Source organism: Equus quagga, chromosome 17 (assembly GCF_021613505.1).
Source record: "Equus quagga isolate Etosha38 chromosome 17, UCLA_HA_Equagga_1.0, whole genome shotgun sequence".
NCBI classification, from domain to species: Eukaryota; Metazoa; Chordata; class Mammalia; order Perissodactyla; family Equidae; genus Equus; species Equus quagga.
Genome location: NC_060283.1, coordinates 15,643,954 through 15,663,328, shown reverse-complemented (window position 1 = coordinate 15,663,328; position 19,375 = coordinate 15,643,954). Strand labels below are relative to the sequence as shown.

Sequence of the window (19,375 nt, the reverse complement as noted above, 5' to 3'; positions counted from 1 at the left end):
GGACCATTCACCAGGCCTATGCTGCCAGGCAGAATAGGAAAGATGTCCACCAGGCACCTGTTACTGCCAGGCATAACAGGGAAGGTATACAAGGGATGCAATGCCGGGGGACGCCCCCATCACCCCTTGCTATAGGAACCCCACAGTACGAACAATGGGTAGGACGCTGCCCTAGGTTCAGGGGGGATTTTTCAAGGTAATGGACCCGTTTCTTTTGTCTCTCTTGGAGTTACAATGGCCATTTTCATCTCCTTTTGAGCTTTGCGACTGGGAAACAAAGAAATCTTTAAAGCGTAAAAGGCTCCACCTCTGGGAGCCCCAACTTTGGGTTTCTGGGCCTGATCACCCCAGCAACCCTAAGTGGGGGTGCCCTCTCTTGACAGTTGACTCATTGAGTATTTTAGTCACCTACTGAGTCGGTTATGAGGGTAGGAGACCTGTGATTTATTCTGTGAACTGTCGTGCTAGCGTAGTGTGCCCCAGTACGGGAACTGTTGTGTGACTCTTATCTTGATAACCCTCTGGAAGAGGTCATGAGGGTGAGGTCTGATCTCTTCTTTTCCTTTCTTTGTCTGTTTTGCTCATCATCTCTTCTGTTGTCACCAAGTCGAGGTTAAGTTCAGGCTAGACCTGAGCAGAACCTTGACCTTCTGTAAAATTGGAAAAATAAGCCTTTTGCCAGGGATTTAACTCTCCAACCTGGTTCTGGGAGCCCCAGCCTCCAGCCAGTTCCAGGCCTTTGCCTCCTGCTTCCCTACCTCAACTTTGCTGGCTCAGAGACAAAGTGCCCAGGCTGAGCGGGACTTGACTAAATCTTATAACTATGTCAACACCCGCAATCGGCCTCTGCACACCCGCAATCGGCCTCTGCACCCTTTCTCCAGCTGCTGTCAGTCAGACACTGGCTTTACCGCCATGGGGAAGGCTCCTAAGCATCCCCAGAGACCCACCCTGTGGATGCGTTCTAACTCCATCTGGGAGAAAATTTGAGGGGTTTCTCTGTGCCTTTGTGATGCAGTTGGACAGGTAGATCAACCTGGAATGTAATTTGAGTTACAATCCAGTTTCTGGGAAATCAAGAGCAACTGTCCTTAGAAAATCCTTGCAAGACTGGAAATACAGCTCTAGAGGCAGTTCAGATTCCACCTAGTTCCTTTATCACGGAAAGGATTTTCATCTCCCCTCTCCAGGAACTACTATCTAGCCCATCACTAATTCCTAAGACTGATGGAAAAAAAACCGAAAGAAAGAAAGAAAGAGGAGGGGAGAGGAAAAACAGCCATAAGCGTGCCCTTGCCAAAAATCTAGCATCTTGAGTGTCTCCTCCACAAATATTGGTAAAAAAAACAATAGCTGTGCAGTCTCTGTGTACATATGTCTTATGTATGTTATATGTGTGACATTTTTACCTCCTGATGGTATGGCCAAATTAAGAGCTCGGTTTAATTGGCTTAAAGTAAGCGCTTACATAAATTCTAAATGTAGTAGAAATTAATCCAATGTCTTTCAAGTTAACGTGATGTGAATTAACCTTTGGTAAATGAAAGCTTGTTTAAGTTTGTTGGTTTGATTGAAAATATTCTTGTTGCCAGAGTTGTCGGTATTTGCATACGATGCAGGCTTGCAGCCTGGGTTTCCTAGTCAAATAAGTTCATGTTGTCTGTTAAATTCATCAGCAAAATAATAACTTTAAATGATGACCACTTTTGTCTAATGTCTCATGAAGTTTTTGTGGGTACAATAACTGTTTTATGGTCTGTATACTTGGAAAAAAAAAAACAGCTTCCAAATTGTTTTGATAACAATCTTGAGTTTTGCCAAGTTAAGTTAAATGATAAAAATCTGAGCATCTGGGTCATTTTTGGATTGGATAAAACACAAACCTTATTGCTAAACGTATCTATCTACTTTTGGCTTCTTATTGCAGAGAGGCTAAAAGTCTTCAGCTGTTTTATTGTGAAGTGGCATGTTTCTAGAAATTATGAAGTGTTTAGAATGCTGGTATAAAAGACAATTCGTAATTGCTTACCTTTTAGCGTTTACTAGGGTCTGTTAAGGGTTAAAAGTTCTTATTAACCTATATAATTAAAGCTCCTGGAAATTAATAAGGAAAACAGTTCTGTATTCAAGGAAAGTAAAATGTATGTTTTCAGTAAAGAAGGTACAAAGAATGGAAATATTTTGTTTGATGGGTTAAGAAAGATAAATTTGTCCTAAAGTACTAGAAAGGAATAAGAAATACTTTGGGACAAATTCTGAAGGCAAAAAGAAAGTTGTAGAAGGTTTGTGAAGGAGAAATTTTGAAAGGAGTTTTATCCCTGGTCAAGTAGACTAAGATTAAAGTAAATTCAATTAAGTGAATGAGTTTTAATGTTAAAAATAAGCTGGTACAGAAATTAAAATTTGGTTTTCTCTCAAACGATAATTTTCTTGAACTTTTGGCCTGCTCTAACTCTACCTTAAAGACAAATCTGTTTTGTTAAAATAATGACTGAGGTCACTCTTAAGATTTTTGACTCTTTCTGCTATCACTTTGAATAGATACCTGAGCATTGTTTCACAGTGAGCGTTGTTTGAACAAGTGTTTTAAAGTCTTTTGGTATTTTTGACCAGCTTCTCGTCAAAAATATTCAAGTCCTGAATAAAAGGGTTTCTTTTGAAAATATTAAATTACATGGGAAGCACTGTCAAATAAGTGATGATAAACTTTCTCAGGTGTTATTATGTGGGTAAATGCTATTAATATAGGCGTCTTAAAATTATATAGCATTCCTAAAATTTTGATCTGTCCTGGTTATCGGTTGTAATTCCAATTGTTATCTAGAAGTGTTGTATGTCACAGAAGTAAAGTTTCTTTGCCAATTGCCCCTTTGAGTCTTTTGTCCATTCACAGATAGTTGCTGTTTTACTGATGCTTTTTGCTTTTGCAAATACGTTTCATCTTCAGAGAAATTCCTGGAAAGGATTATGACACAAGATTCTAAACTACAGGTTTCTGATAAACTTTCAGAGTGTAAAACTGAACTGGGTAAGAAATTACAAAATTCTAACAGAAACTGAGCTCATAGATCTGCTAATAGAAGGTTAAACTCAATAATCAATTATACAGGACTGTGTGAACTGATGAGGATGATTATAATTTTTTATGACTTCTGTTTGAAATATTGCTGAGTTTTGATGTTTGTTTTGTTTTCTCATATTTAAGGAAATCTTTCTCTCTTTTCTGTTATGCTAACTATGACTTACAGCAATTTGGTGAAATTATACCTTTGTGAGCAAACTGAAACATTTGTCTTTTTCTCCCTACCTGATCCCTCCAGAATTTGGAGACTCTTTGTGAGTATGGTTATTTCGTGGCAATATAGTTATTTGCATAAGTTCAATAAGAATTTGGTCTCCTTATAACAGGACACATTGGTTATCTTACTAAGGCTTTGACTGGAATGTCATATTTGAGAGAAATCTACAGGCTCAGATATGACAAGACAGCTTTTCAGGAATAAAGATTGGATTTCTGGAATACAGCGACTTGGAAACATGGGCCTGGTACCTTGTTTACAGAGATTCTGGCAATCTTACCCGGTAAGTAAGGAAGCTTGCTTGTCTGGCAGGTGCAAGGAACCTCAAAATGTTTTGGGGGACCTCGAGAAGAGAGAAGTCCACCCAAATCTGGAGGTACTGCAGGCAAAATCTGATGGCAAGTCCTTGGCTTGGCTTTTCTGGCCTCAAGAGGCCTTTACAGTTCAATCTGAGATTCCTCATAAAAAAAAAAATTCCAGCAAAGCAGATTTAAAAAAGCCTGTATAATCAATTGCTATTCTTGCTGCACTTATGTAAATAATTGGCAGACCAGTTAATCTTAATTTGGCTATCTTTTATAAAAATGAGGGTGATTTTAGAGAGAAAAAATTATGTTTCAGTAGAAGGTATAGTACACATTCATGGATATTAGATTCTAGCTCTTCTCTTCTGCAAGATTCATCTGTTACTAATCATAATGTTTCCTTGTGGCCATCTATCTCTGATCCCTGGGAGTTCCCAGGCCACAATCAAACCTTTTCCTTCAATACTACTGCCCAAACACTAACTAGATTTGCCTTGTCACAGGTGGATCATAAACGACAAGTTCCAAAGGTAAAGTCCCCAATTTATTGATACACACAGGATGGATTATATCAAATTTGGGACGAATATATTTGGCTCACTCCTACTAGTGGTCAACTCAGTCAAAAGGCCACTATATGTTGGGAACAAACCAATCACACCTGTGATACGTGGCCTAATGGCACCCGACCTATGGGACAAATTCCCCATCATATGTGTTCTCATAGCATAAGCTTAAAAAATACTGATTGGTTTGGGACTGACTGGGATAGACGACCAAGCACACGTTGGTTAGCCCCTAATGGCACTCAGTGGCTATGTGGCTCCAACTTATGTCCATGGCTGCCACCTGGATGGATTGGACGATGCACCCTAAGTTTCGTCTGGATGCAAGGTAGAACTACATTTAGTATATCTCCCCCTGATAACCTACCCAACCTGCAACAGCGCTGGACCCGCTCTGTCTTCCACTGGTATGACCATCTTTCCTCAATTTTCCTTCCCCAATTAGGAATTGAAAGTGTCATCTTGCACATGGAAGTCCTAAACAAATTTACTATGAAGGCATTAAATGATACACAACATAGCCTTTCGCTGCTCGATTTAGAAGTGTCCCAAATGCGTAAGGCAGTCCTCCAAAACCAAATGGCACTGGATGTCTTGACAGCAGCAAAGGGGGGCACCTGTGCCATTATAAAAACTGAATGTTGTGTCTATATTCCTGACTACCATCAAAATATCTCCGGCTTCCTGTCTGATATGAGCCACCAAATTAAGTCCATGTCTGACCCTCCCCTATCTCTAAATGACTGGTTGAACTCTTGGTCAGGTCCAGGTTTCTGGACTGCTATCAAAACCTTATTCATTCGGTTAATCATACTGATTGTATTTCTTATCATAATTTGTTGTCTGTTTCGTTGTTTGTCTTCCGCATGTCAACAAAGTTTCACCTGCTGGACCACCTCTCGTCAAATGATTCTCTCGTCCCCAGAGGCTATGGATGCCTTGTCAGCCTTGGACTCCACGGGTGCAGTCTTCCGGTCCGCTGAACCTCCTACCTATACCTATGGCCCCATTTAGGGACAGCTCTACCTTGTACAGCCGGAAGTAGTACAGAAGACTGACCGTCGTCCATATCCCCAAAAGATTTCGGGGCCAAATGGGTTCGGGGGGGTTATGATGTGGATTAAGGCTGCCCCAGCTAGAGAAGCCCAAGGTGACCTGGCCAACATGCCAAACTATATGACCCAGTGGACGTTTTTTATGGTATGAATTAGGACTGCCCCAGGGAGAGAAGCCCGGGGCATCCTCACCTGCATGCCGATCTATATGGCCAGATTCGTATCTAAAGTTATATGACCGCACAATAACCAGACCCCATCTGCACTGAAATCATTTAATGACTTTTTACATCATCTTTTCTTTTTTTCCAGTAAAAATAAGTCACGTACCCATGTCTCATATAATTAGCCCTAACCCTCAACTCAGGGCAGCAGCAGGAGCTCTGACTGCCCGTGGGTCTTGTCCCCACACACCAGCTCTGCCTGCCCATGGGTCCTGTCCCCATGCCAGTGGGGGCAGCAGCAGCTGCTCTGCCTGCCCATGGGCCCTGTCCCCAGGCTATTCCACACTATTCTCTAAATAAAAGAGCACTACTGCCAGATCTTGAGAGTCTAAGAAATCTTTGTTTTGACTCCTCGGCTCACCGACCCCGCATCACCTAGTACAGAGTTGGCATTAATTACAACTCAACTTTTCCTAAATCAACAGATGAATTCTATTTTCCATACTTGACAGATAAAAAGTGAAGTTCAGACAGTTCACACAACTTGTCCAAAAATCAGACGCCCACCATTCAACGCAGATCTGAAAGGCATAAAATTTTGTTTAATTTTGTATTTCCATTCTGTTCAGGGTAGGGAGAAGATGAGGGCCTGGCCTTAACTCTCACCAAGATAAGATTCCTTTAGAGACTTAAGCTAAAATATTTAACATCCTGGCAACAGTAAATAAACAACATGAAGCAAAGTAGTTCCAAGTGCCAAAAGAAAAGATGTTTGAGTAAAGGTTGCACGGTGGGTTGCAGTGGTCAGGGAAATCTATCTGGAACTGAACTGACTCTAATAGGAGTGAACAGGCCTGATTGGGAATGGCAAAATGTCCAGCTCCGCTGCTGCTAAGAGTAATTAGGAATCCTGGAGAAGAACACTTACATTTAACTATGGACACTGGAGATTTCTGCCTGGATTGCATAAAGGAAACAATGTTTAAGGAGTTTAAATTAGCAGGCTATGAAGGATCCAAAGAAATGGAGAGAGCCTGGAGGGTCTGCTTCTTTCTGGGAAAAAGACCACTTTGTTGTGACTGTGTGGTTAGATCAGTTGACCTTAAAGGAGAGAAGAAAGACAACAACCGGAAGCAGTAGTTGTGGATTTATTCTGATGTGTTTGGAAAAAAGGTAAACAATTATTAATACTCAGCTGCTGATTCTTCTTAAGTTATGCCAATATCAGGGATAGGTCAGGCACAGAAGAGGTTCTTAAAGATCTAGTTCAACTCGCACAGTTTGCTTATGGTTAAACTGGAATACATAAAAGAGATGCGGCATACTAAAACTAATTGAGTTAAGAAGTACTAGAGCCAGATACAGGCGATAACGTTTTTTCTTGTTTTCCAAGTGATGTGAATTAAGGCTGCCCCAGCTAGAGAAGCCCAAGGTGACCTGGCCTACATGCCAAACTATATGACCCGGTGATTTTTTTTTATGGTATGAATTAGGGCTGCCCCAGGGAGAGAAGCCCCTGTCCTGTCCCCATGCAGCAGCAGCAGCAGCTCTTCACTGCCCATGGGTCCTGTCCTCATGCCTACATCTCTTCACTGCCCCTGGGTCCTGTCCCCATGTCTACAGCTCTTCACTGACCATGGGTCTTGTCCCCATGCAGCAGCTCTTTACTGCCCATGGGTCCTGTCCCCATGCTACTCCACAGTATTCTCTAAATAAAAGAGCACCACTGCCAGACCTTGAGAGTCCAAGAAATCTTTCTTTCGACTCCGCATCATAAGTAGTGCAGTATTTTAAAGGGTAGCTATTGATAAGTTGATGTTATCTATGTTTTAAAAATAAAGTATGAAATGGTTCTTGTACACATATACTTGTATCTTCTTAGCTTTCTAAAGAAATACTTGAAAGTAGGGGAAATAATACTTTCAAGTGATTCAAGAATGTAGATTATAGTTTTCGAGTCATGTACTATATAGATTTTGTGTTTTAAAAAGTAAATTAGTGGTTGGTCCAGTGGTGCAGTGGTTAAGTTCACACATTCTGCTTTGGCAGTCCAGGACTCACTGGTTTGAATCCTGGGTGTGGACCTATGCACTGCTTGTCAAGTCATGCTGCAGCAGATGACTCACATAAAAAATAAAGGAATATGGGCATCGATGTTAGCTCAGGGCCAATCTTCCTAAAAAAACCCAAAACTATAAATGAAAGGTCTTTTCACATCTTCCATTCCTCTTTTCTGATAAACTAGATTGGGTAAATTTATGTGATTACAATTCTTTTAAAAATCTTGTATTTTTGTCTAAAATAGCTAAGTATTTGTAAAACAAAGTAATCTGCATTAAAAATGTTCCTATTTTCCTGATAATTTCTAATCATTCCATTTATTTTTGACTTTCAGTCTGAAAACACACTCGACAGAATGGCATTTACATTGTCTTTTTTCAAACATGATTTGATCTGGTATTTGATAAAGAATCTCACAGAGGCACTATGGGTTAGATCAAGTAGGAGTTTCAGGCTAATTGTGAGGAAAAAATGCAAGAAAACCTGACTGATCAGCTCATGCAACAAGTTAAATGTGAAGTAAAGACTCAACTGTAATTAAAATTTGTCATACCTCTTTTCATTAAATCACAAGAAGGTAACTTTTGCTCCACATTAGAGTAGAGCAATAAATTCTTTTAAATTATCATGAGTAATTTTAAAATGCTAAAGTGCAATTGTTAATTGAATAAGTTGGCTTATTTGACCACTATGAAAATCTTCTCTTCATTATTCAGTATAGAGGACATCAAAATGTCATTTTGTGGCAATTGACGTTAATTAACTCTACTCAAAACTCTGCTTAATGTACACAAATTTGAATGGTAATTCCAATGAAAGGAAAAAGGAGGAGGAAAGTATTATGGTTTTGACAATAAGTTCTAAATATATTGGTGCCAAAGTTGCAATTAATTGACGTAACATATTTTAAATACTGTGGTTCAAAGTTTTATACAACTGAAGTAGAGAAGAGACGGTGTGATTTAGTGGAATGGTTGAAAGATTTAGTGGAACGTTTCTCAAAAGTTCTTCCTTAGTCCATCTATGATGCTTGAAATTCTACCAGTAGGAAGCTATTTATTTCTCCTAAGGTTTAACAGTTTTTCATAAAGACGTTATTACAGTTGGTTCTACATTACAACAGTCACAAGGAGGAGGAAGTAAAAATAATGAGACTGAAAGAAACGAAAGTCAGCCTGAGGTACTAAGACTTGTAATATGGAAACTGAAAGGAGGACGTGTTTGTGTTTTCAGAATGGCTGATTAGGAAGTGTTGAATAATTTGTGTACATCAGTTCAAAAGAGGCCAATATATGCAAGTGAATAAGGCAATGCACGAGACTCTAAAATCCAAGCTGCATCTACTATTATTATCCTCAACTGCCTTGATGAATGTCAAATACATTTGAGATGATAATACTTTGAAAAATAGAAGTAATCATACTTCCCTTGTTATCCATTTGGTTGAATGAAATGTAACTCTTATTTTGTGAATTAAGGATATTTGTAAATTAAGCACAAGAGAAATATAACTAATTGTGGCTGTAGATGAATGCCTCATGATTCCAAATACATTTGTTTATTTTTCTATTTATCACCTTTCTATATAGGACATATGGCAGGACATTTCTCCCATATAACCTTATCCACATATTATACTTCATGTATTTGCATTTTTGTATCTTCACTCCATGTTTCATTTATCTGTGTATTTTCTCAATAATAAAAACTGAGAACAGCGAAGAGATAGCTGATTTTTTCTTTGTTTCTCCAAAAGTACCATTTCTGTAGTTCCATCTGGGCATAATATCCAGTTATGTTTGATAATACATGTTTACAGAATTGTTACGTAAATACACTGCATTTTACACTGCTAGTCCTTATCTCAGGTACCTAAGACGTTTACCAGTAATTAATATTTTCAAGGAAAGAACAAAAAAGACCTGCAGGAAAGCCTTTCTAAATAGAAATTAAATTTCTATTTTCTTCAAACTTTGGACTCTCTCCATTATAATTTGTCCCATGCCAAAGAATACGCATCACTATATTTAAATAGATATCATAAGAATTCATAATCTATCTATTTCAGGTGACTACAAACTGCTTGGGATCACGGAAAATAAGATTAACATCACAGAATTTATTCTCTTAGTACTTTCTCAGAAAAAGGAAATAGAAGTTCTCTGCTTTTTACTGTTCTTACTTTGTTACATTGCAATTTTGATTGGAAACTTGGTTGCCTTGATTTCTATCACCTGCAGTCAACTTATTAACCAGCTTACGTATTTCATCCTGAGTCACCTCTCCCTCTCCGATCTTTGCTTCACCTACCCCCATGACAGTCAACTTAATCACTGACTTACTGGCAGAAAAGAAGACCATTTCCTGGGGCCGGCCCAGTGGCATAGTGGTTAAATTCGCTTGCTCTGCCTCCATGGCCTGGGGTTTGCCAGTTCGGATGCTAGGCACAGACTTACACACTGCTCATCAAGCCATGCTGTGGTGGCATCCCACGTGGACGAACTACAAGGACTTACAACTAGGATATACAGCTATGTACTGGGATTTTGGAGAGGAAAAACCCAACATGAAAGGAAGATTGGCAACAGATGTTAGCTCAGGGCCAATTTTCCTCAGAAAAAAACCAGCATACCTTAAAAAAAAAAAAAGAGGAAGACCATTTCCTACAATGGCTGCATGACACAGCTTTTTATGATGCACTTCTTTGGGGGAATTTGGGTCATCCTCCTCACAGGGATGGGCTATGACCGCGACATGGCCATTTGCAAGCCCCTGTACTGCACTGTCATCATGAGCAGGCAGAAGTGTGATGCCATGACCATTGCTTCTTGTGCTGGGGGATTTCTACATTGCGTTGATCAGTTTCTCCCTATCATCTTTCTATCCTACTGTGGTCCCAATGAAATAGATCACTACAAAACACAATACAATGTGTATTCTTTACTGAAACTGGCCTGCACTGACGCAAGCAGAATCAGTTTCCTGGGTATTGCCAATTTGGGCCGGCTGGGTCTGGTGACTTTTGTGGTCTTGTTGATGTCTTATACTGTGATCTTGTATTCTGTCAGGTGCTACTTGTCACAAAGCTCTTTCCATACGCAGTTCTCTCATCACTGCAGTGGTCCTTTTTTTTGCCCTTCGAGTCTTTATTTATATTCAACTGGCAACTACTTTACCAGAAGACAAAGTGTTTGCTCTCTTTTACACTATCATTGCCTCCATGCTCAACCCTCTGATATATACCCTAAGAAACGATGAAAAAACTATAAAGAAACTATGGTGCCATATCACAGGAAGTAAGGAAATAAATGGAAAGGCTCCCTGACTTTCACTACAGAGCTGGTTGAATATATAACTTTCCTACCTTGAAATGTTTAAAATATATGATGCATGCTTATGTTTCTTGTATCTAGCAACAGGCATAGGCACAAATATGTGCAAAAGTATACGATTTCCTTGATTTACCCAGGCCTCCTATCTGTTGTGCTTTCTTTCCTAGTTTTCTGATTTATATTTCCTTGCCCTATCGATCCTTTGGCTGTGTAACTAATTTAGATATTTAGCAGCAGACCATCAAAGGTAGTGTGCAGTACAAGTCAACACTGTGAGCCCATACAGCTCATTCTCGTGTATGAGTCTATTCAGTGAACCAATTCCAGCCACCAAACAGTGATAAAAAAATGATTCCTACTTTTCACTTGCATCACTTAGAGAATATTCTAAAAGATCTAATTTATTTTCCGCAACAATATTTCTCAAAAATTTCACCTTCTACTCTGATAATTTTGTACCCAGTGGCGTTCTGGAGTTTCTCACGTGCCCAACACCAGTACTCTTTCCCAAGACCCACATTAGCATGTTTTTCTTTTGTTCTAACTTACTTTCTTTCCCAACTCTCTGCATATATAAATCAACCCCTTCTCTCTGGCTAATTTTAGCACCTTACAGTGTATCAGTTATGTGCATGAGTTCCAGACCCAGAATTACTTACTCTGAGGACGTATGCCCAAGAAAGCATCTATAAATGGAAGCAATAGTAATACACACTCAGAGTCTAGTGAAGATTATGTGTGAAGGGTTAAAACACTGCTTGTCACACAGCAAGTGCTCAATAAGCATGAGCTGTTTTTATGGCCCAATCCCCTGTTATGCCTCAGAAAAGTACTCATGCTGATGATGACTTTCCTCTGGAGCAGTGCGGGTATGAGGATGGAAAAAGGTTAAGGAATGCTTACATTACAGTCATGCTCCTCTTACTGGTGAAATCAAATTATTCTCATAGTGGGTAAGTGGAGAATATCGTTTAAACTCAATGGATAAGTTTTTTTTTTCATTCTAAAAGTTAAAGGCAGGGGGGCCGGCCCCATGGCCAAGTGGTTAAGTTAACATGCTCCGCTTAGGTGACCCAGGGTTTCCCCGGTTCGAATCCTGGCTACGGACATGGCACTACTCCTCAGGCCATGCTGAGGCTGCAGTCCACATGCCACAACTAGAAGGACCCACAACTAAAATATGCAACTATGGACTGGGGGGATTTGTGGAGAAAAAACAGAAAAAAATAAAGAGAAGATTGGCAACAGTTGTTAGCTCAGGTGCCAATCTTTTTTTTAAAAAAAAAGCTAAAGGCAGTTTTTTCAGTAGGAATTGGAGGAAATTTGCTCAATGTCAGAAATGGCTAGGAGCAAAATCAAGCCACTGGATAATTCATTAGGACAGAGGAGGATCTCAAAGGTATTTAGAAACTGCAATGACATGACACACTTGCATAAGAAACTGTTTTCAGGTTAGTATAGAAGGCATACTAACTAAAATGAGTTATTGTTGCTGAGGGTTCCCAAAATGGGTGAAGAATATAAGGAGAAAAATAGCATAATGCTGTGACACAGTTTAAAATGACCAGAAATAAAACTTCAAATATCACCTGCTACACAGTCTTGAAAAATATCCTAATATAATTTCCTGGTTGTCCTTTCTCTAGTTCTCGACGGTTATTCCAAAGCTCCTGAGTGGGCTTGAACAGTGTACGTGTCAGAGAACAGCATCACAGCACAAACGTGAAAGATCACTTTCTGGTGTACAATTAGCAGGATTTCTGGTAAGAAGACCAGCAAGGCCTTAAAGTCTGCCTCTGTTTCATAAGCTCTATCTTCCAACCAGCCAGACTTGCATTATTGAAAAGTAAAACTTCAAAAATTAATACAAACGTTTCTCTTTTATTTTTATTTTTGGAATAAAAGTTTTGAACAGGGATTATTGGAGAATATGGAGCAAAAGACATCGGTAACACCAACCACTAAGCAGGGAATTCCTCATTTGCCTCCTTCACTCTTGCACTGGATCTCCTCCCTTCTCACCTTCTCAAGAGCATCATTTCATCATCACTTAAGTAATTAATGACTAATTCTCAGGTCTTTCTCCACATCAGCAATTTTTCTCTCTCCAGTTGGATCAGCAGTATCAGCATACCACTGCAGGGAAACATGACGAGATTCTTTGCAATGCAGTGAGTGACCTTACTAGTTCTGCCATTCAGGTTATCCACATTTTATTGTCTTTGACTAGGATATTTTACAACTCTATAGCTAGCGAAGTCGACTCATAGGAAATGATAGCAACACCAATAATGCCTGCCAATAGAAATACAAATTGTGTACAGTGAAATACAATTGATCGTAGCCTTGTGGATATTTTGCTACTTTTGCATTCACTTATAGATTGATTTAGCAGACTATAAACGTGTGGTGCACTTTGTTCTTGACTGAACCAACGGTAATATCTTTATTTGTTTCTGCATTAAATACCAAGTTAGATAAAATCTTTGACATGTTCATTCATTATCTGGATGAAAATCACAATTATATCTTCTTTTAAAATTTATCCTTTAACATACTAAACTGTTAATTCTCTAATCTATAATAAAACCAAACAGAAACCTCTTTTGTCCCTGCTTTCCCTTCCCAATTTCCCCAGTTCTGATTTCTCTTCTTCCTATGCTCTCTGTATCTGATTCCCTCTCCCCAGGTTTATTGTAAGCTCTCAAATCATATTTTCACCTCGACTACTTCACTGAAGCTGCTTATATCAAGGTTGTCAATCACTCCCCTATCAATATCTCCAGGATTTCACAGAGTTGATTGGTCTTTTTACTTCATGACATTTTGACTTGGATTTGGGGCCACCATACTCTGCTGGTTTTCCTTTCATGTCTAAAAATTATATCTCAGGTTTTTTTCTGGCCCTTGCTTTTCTTACTCACCTCTCTATATTGGACAGTCATGGAGCTCAGGCCTTGATCTTTTTTTTCCCCCCAATCTTGGTTATTTCATATAATTTAATGGTTTTAAATACTCTCTATGTGCAGATGAGTCCAAATTTTTAATCTTCCTACTCAGACCTTTCCCTTGAACTCACATACCCATCATTCCTGGCTGAATAATTGTAACAGCCCCCATTCTTGTCTCATTTCTGCTGCACTTGACCCCAACTTTTATTCTCAACTCAGCAATATCATTCAAACTCTAAGTCTAAGTCCTAGGTATGCATTTATGCATTATGTAATTGCTCTATTTGCTGAATATCTCAATTAAAATTAAAGCAGGGGTATCTGTGGTTATTTCACTGTGTTCTTAGAATAATGGATGGCATTAATAAATAGTGAATAAATATTTGTTGATTGAATACCTGCTAAATAAATATATGAGAAAATTTCCTAATGACAGAGAATATAGTCTTAAACATGGGGGGCATATTGATAGAACCATATATTTATCATATGTTACATTCTTTACATATATTTAGAAATCTTTCTGGGGTCCAAATTCTCTTCCAAAAAATTATGCGTCCATTCCAAAATCAGTTCCTTATTGACCTGGTATCTGAGAAGGCAATTCCTCCTTCAGAAATCTTATTTGCATACTATTTCAGATGTTGCCAGAAGCCTACCCAAATTTCTCCTTCTTTTTTATTACTATCAAACCTCTGAGATGGCTTTTGCTAGCAATTCTTCAGTCCTCTTTTGTAACTAGGTTAGTTATTTACACAGCTGACACCAATGAAACTTAGCTGGGAGTTTACTCTGGAATTCTGGGACAGTTTTGTTTCCTGATAAATGTTTTTTCTTTCCTTTTGCTGTTCTTTATTCCTTCCTGAGACATGAACATAAGACTTTAGGTAGAATAGCATTTTGCAGCCATAAGGGAAAATACTTCATGATAAATGTGATGGAGCAAGAATCTAGAAGGATTTTGTTCTGGATGAATTATTCAAGCAACCACATCAGCAACTATGTGATTCAGTTAACAATGTCATGGTTGTAAATAAACCCTATGTGCATATCGACTGTGTTCTTACAGATTTATTGTGATATTAAAAAAATTACTTGTTGACGTTCCTAAATTGTTTTCAAATAAATGTAACTAACAGCAAACCCAACTAATAGATACATTTTTTTCTTTTGCTTCTTCTTGAGCACATTCTTCTGCATAAACTTTAGGATCATTTTATTAAAAAGAAAAACAAAAAGTATCCCGATTTTTAAAGAAATTTAATTTATATATTAATTCTGGAAATTATTGTCTTTATGATATTATCTCCTCACCTAAACTTTAATTTATAATTCTGTCAGTGATTTTATGGCTTTAAATAAGCTCATATGGTTTTCTTCCTATTGATCCAGATTTTCTGTTATTAAAATTTATTTGCAAATAACTGATTGGTTTCTTACTATTGTAAGTAGAACTTCTTTTCTCCTTTTCTAAGTTTTATTCCTAGATTAGATGCAAACTATTAATTTTGTTGATATATATCTTAGATCAAGCTACCTTACCAACTTTCTTATTAATTCTAGATATTTTGCCTATTGTTTTTTGTTTTCATATGTTTAGAATCTAGCCCATTTTACAGATGAATAAAATATCACAGAATTTTAGTGTCTTTCTCATGTAATTGATACCAAAAAATGTGTCTCTAACTCCTAGCTCAGGGCATGCTCCACTAAACCATTGCAGCCAATGGTTGATTTAAAGAGAGAGACATCTGAGACAAGCTGTTTCTAGGCTAAAAGCATAATATTCTGATTATATTGCCTGCATTATTTATTTATGAAGCATAGAACATTTTACATATGCTTTCACGCTTCATAAATAAATGATCCATCTAATATAGGAAGGGGAATTTTAGCTTAAAAGAAAAGAGCACATGCTAAATTGGGAAATAGGGAAGGAGTTTTAACAATGTAGTAAGTGGTAGTGTTAGAGTATTGAGCTAAACTTGAAGAAACTGAGAATTTAATGCTATAGTCAAGAAACTTAGAAAATAGGGTCTGAGATAATATAAATATAGTCTATGTTTAGCAGTCTCTGAATCAGGTCTCCTAAATATCCACTATTTCAAAAACATAGACAAAAAATGAAAAAAAAATGTTATTTAAAATGAATAAATGATATTCAATTCTCTCTTCCAAGAGTTAGGCGATTGAAATTCAAAGCTTTCCAAATTGCTTTATATTCAGAATAGAGAGGCTAGAATTGATGAAACTTAATTTAGTGATTAAAGGTAGACTCAGGGAAGAGTAGAGGGCAAAATGTTAATTGAAGGAAGTAGATACTGAGGAAAATACAGCAAAATGGTAAAGATTAGGTACTTGTAAGAAACACCTAAATACTATAGAGTTTAAAAATATTTTACTATGATGTAAAACCCTGTTATTGCTTTAAGCCTATAGTAGAGTCTCCTGGAACCAGTAGACCATGCGGACTCTGAAACCAAGCTGTCTGGGTTTAGAGCCCCCTCAATCACACACACATCTATTGCCTAGGGAGAGCTTCTCAACTTTGTATCTCAGTCTTCTCAGCTGTAAAGGGGGAATAATAATGGTAGCTAACCATAGGATTAGCAAGTATGAAATGAGCAACAAATTAGAACACTACTTGGCACAGTAATCATTCAATTATGATTGACGTTGGATGTTAGCTATTAATGCATTTCCAGACACATCTTGTGGATTCTTTTGATGCAACGAAGAACCTGAGTGAGTTTTTTTAATCTAAATTACATGGAATAAAAAGATGTGAACAATTAGACTATACCAAGCATGCTTGGACTTAAGAGTACAGAGGCAGACAAACATCTGGACCAAAATTTCATCATCAAAACCAGGTTGATAAAGTAACATGGTCAAGGAGTTAGGCATATCCACTTGTTACTGCTGTAGATCAAAGGATAGACTTCAGCTTTACCCAGGAGGATACAGAATTAATGGAGGATAATGCAAATAACATGTCAGTTGGCAAACACTTGTTCTGAAGATATTTTATCTCACCAAGAATAGAAAAAAAACCCCATAAAAGATAGTGAAAGAATATTGCAGAAAAAACGAAAAGGGAAATATTACCAGAAAGCTTAGAGAAAGAACATAACTCTTAAAATTATTTCCTGTGAGAACAAGAAAGAAAAAAATTTTGCTATCTTCAATAGGTTGCAAGAGGATGTCTAAAAAACTAAAGTAAAATGTTTTAAGGAGAAAAAATTGATATTAAAAAGGAAATGGATGTGAAAAGAGAAATATTTAGACTAGGAAGAATTACAGGGGAAAATAAAGCTAAACAGAAAAACTAAAATCAAATCTGAAGGTATTAAGAAACAAAATATAAAGTGCTACAATCAAATAGTGAAGACTTGAGAAGATTTCTTGATATGGTGAAGAACATAAAAAAATAGATAAAATCAGTAAAGGACATTACAGTTGATATTTCAGAGAAATAAATTGATATACTATAAGAATTGTAAGTCTTCCTATCATTACATTCTGAAAACAGATTGATCAAAAGAAATTCCCATTAAAGGTAACTTTCTTGAAATAGGAACTAAAACTTAAAAATTAAAAATTTAAGCATGCAGATATTAGCCTTAAAACATTGCTGAATTAAAAATAAACATAAAAATAGATCTATTCATAGACAACAGCTGTTTAAAACAATTTCCATGATAAATGAAAAGATCAGACAAACTGTCAGGCCGACAACAAAGACAAAGTAAATTTTTAAAATGTTAATTCAATCACATGATCCAACTTTAGATCAAATATAAAGACAATATTTTTTTAGGTATAAAAAAGGATGAGAAAATACAATTATCTTGTAGGATTACTTAAAGACAAATTCAAGAGACAATCAAGTAACAAATATTTGTATGACATAAAAGAGTCAAAGATTTTCTATTTAATAAAACTTCAATAAATTAAAAAGAAAAAGATTAACAGCACTGTGCTCTTTTCTTTTGAATATACTATTTGTAGTTGTACATTTCTTTGTTTTCTTGTTTATTGTCTATCCTCATTGAGGGCAAAGATTATGTCTGTTTTATCCACCAGTATATGCATGCTCTACACTGAGTTTTATCCAACTCAGACTTTTTTTAGATTTAGGTAACAGTAAATACTTTTCAATGAATACATTAATGAGACCCTTTTATTTTGTTATAGTTTTCTATATTTTCTAAAATATACGCCTGTGTGATTTTAATCAGAACAAATAATATATTTTTGGAAAGGAGTTTGCCAGAGAGAGAGAAATTTGTAAGCTATCTGAAGAGCTGGCAGGAGAAGCCATGGGAGCAGATGGGCTTCCGGAAAGAACAGTTGTAAAGAAAAGGAGTGTTTTCCAGGCATCAATTAGAAATTCCAGCATTCTAGCAATCTTGCTTTTCTAGGAAAAGTTAAATCTTAAATTCTTGGTTTGCTTTGTATTTTTAATCATGACTGTATAGTTCTCTGGTATTTCCCATTTCAGCTCCCCTCAGCCTCTTTTAGCCACCTGGTGGTCCACCTGTCCTGACATATGAGCACTGTGTAACATATTCTTATAATTCCCGTGTCTCATGTCTAATCTTGGTGCTTTGGATCTTGATGCAATAGGCAAATATAATTATTGACTTTGGCATAACTACTTACTAGGGAGAAATTTAAGCTACAGTTTAAACTTTGGCAAAGTATACTAATAGGAAATTTCTAAACCCTCAGAGATATTGAGAGCTGTTTTACATAGTGTGTTTTCTCAGAATTCAATTTAGATGCCAACTTGATATCAAAATGAACATATATATTCAATTTTATATATATAGGAAGAATTTTGTATATATAAATTTTCCACAGAGGCAAAGGTAAATATCAGAGAGACACTACTTTCTTTTTTTAGAAATGGAAAAATAGTTTGCTGAAAAAAATCTCAAATTTGGTTCAATTTCCCAAATGTGTCTCTTTTGATGGAATTCACAAGAGTTCTCTAATAAGACTTTATATAATTTAGATTTATTATTTATTGTACAGCAATTTTTTTTTTAACTCTGAATTTAGCTTAGGTGGAAACCTCAGCTTACATGAAATCTGTCTGGTGAATTGAGCAGCTGGTAAGTTAAATTCAGTGCATATATGTACTGGTAATTTTCCTTAAAAGAATATTTGAATCATTCTGATTGTATTTAGTATTTAATCCCTCTAATAAACCTTTGGATGGAAAAAAGCCATAATCGTTAAAAAATGCTATTTTTACTATTTTTGGAAAAGTTCTGCTTTACTTTCCAACTGTAACAAACCAAGCTGTAATGAATTTAGATTAGTGCGTCAGCTCTTTGAGGTATTGGTGCCACATCCCACAGCAGCTGTCAAAATATTACTAGATTTACTTGTTTTATTTTAAAATTTAATCACATCATTAGCCCTCCATATTCCATAATGGGAGAAAGTTGAATATAAAGAAAGATGTACCAGCCCAGCTGGTCAGTGGACAGAATGTCAGTGAAGGAAATCAATAAAAAATGATTAAAAGGCAAAATACCGGTACAATTCTAAGACTATGCAGAAGCAAAAATGTATGGCAAATTTTTCAGTCACCTACTTCAATGCATAATATCTATAGGGTATGTTTCTTT

At 37.0% G+C, this 19,375-nt stretch overlaps 1 pseudogene; it reads left to right on the top strand.

Annotated features, from left to right (window-relative positions):
- The first annotated feature begins 154 nt into the window (after positions 1–154).
- On the top strand, positions 155–10,775 carry LOC124229089 (olfactory receptor 4P4-like; annotated as a pseudogene).
- The last annotated feature ends 8,600 nt before the right edge of the window (positions 10,776–19,375 follow it).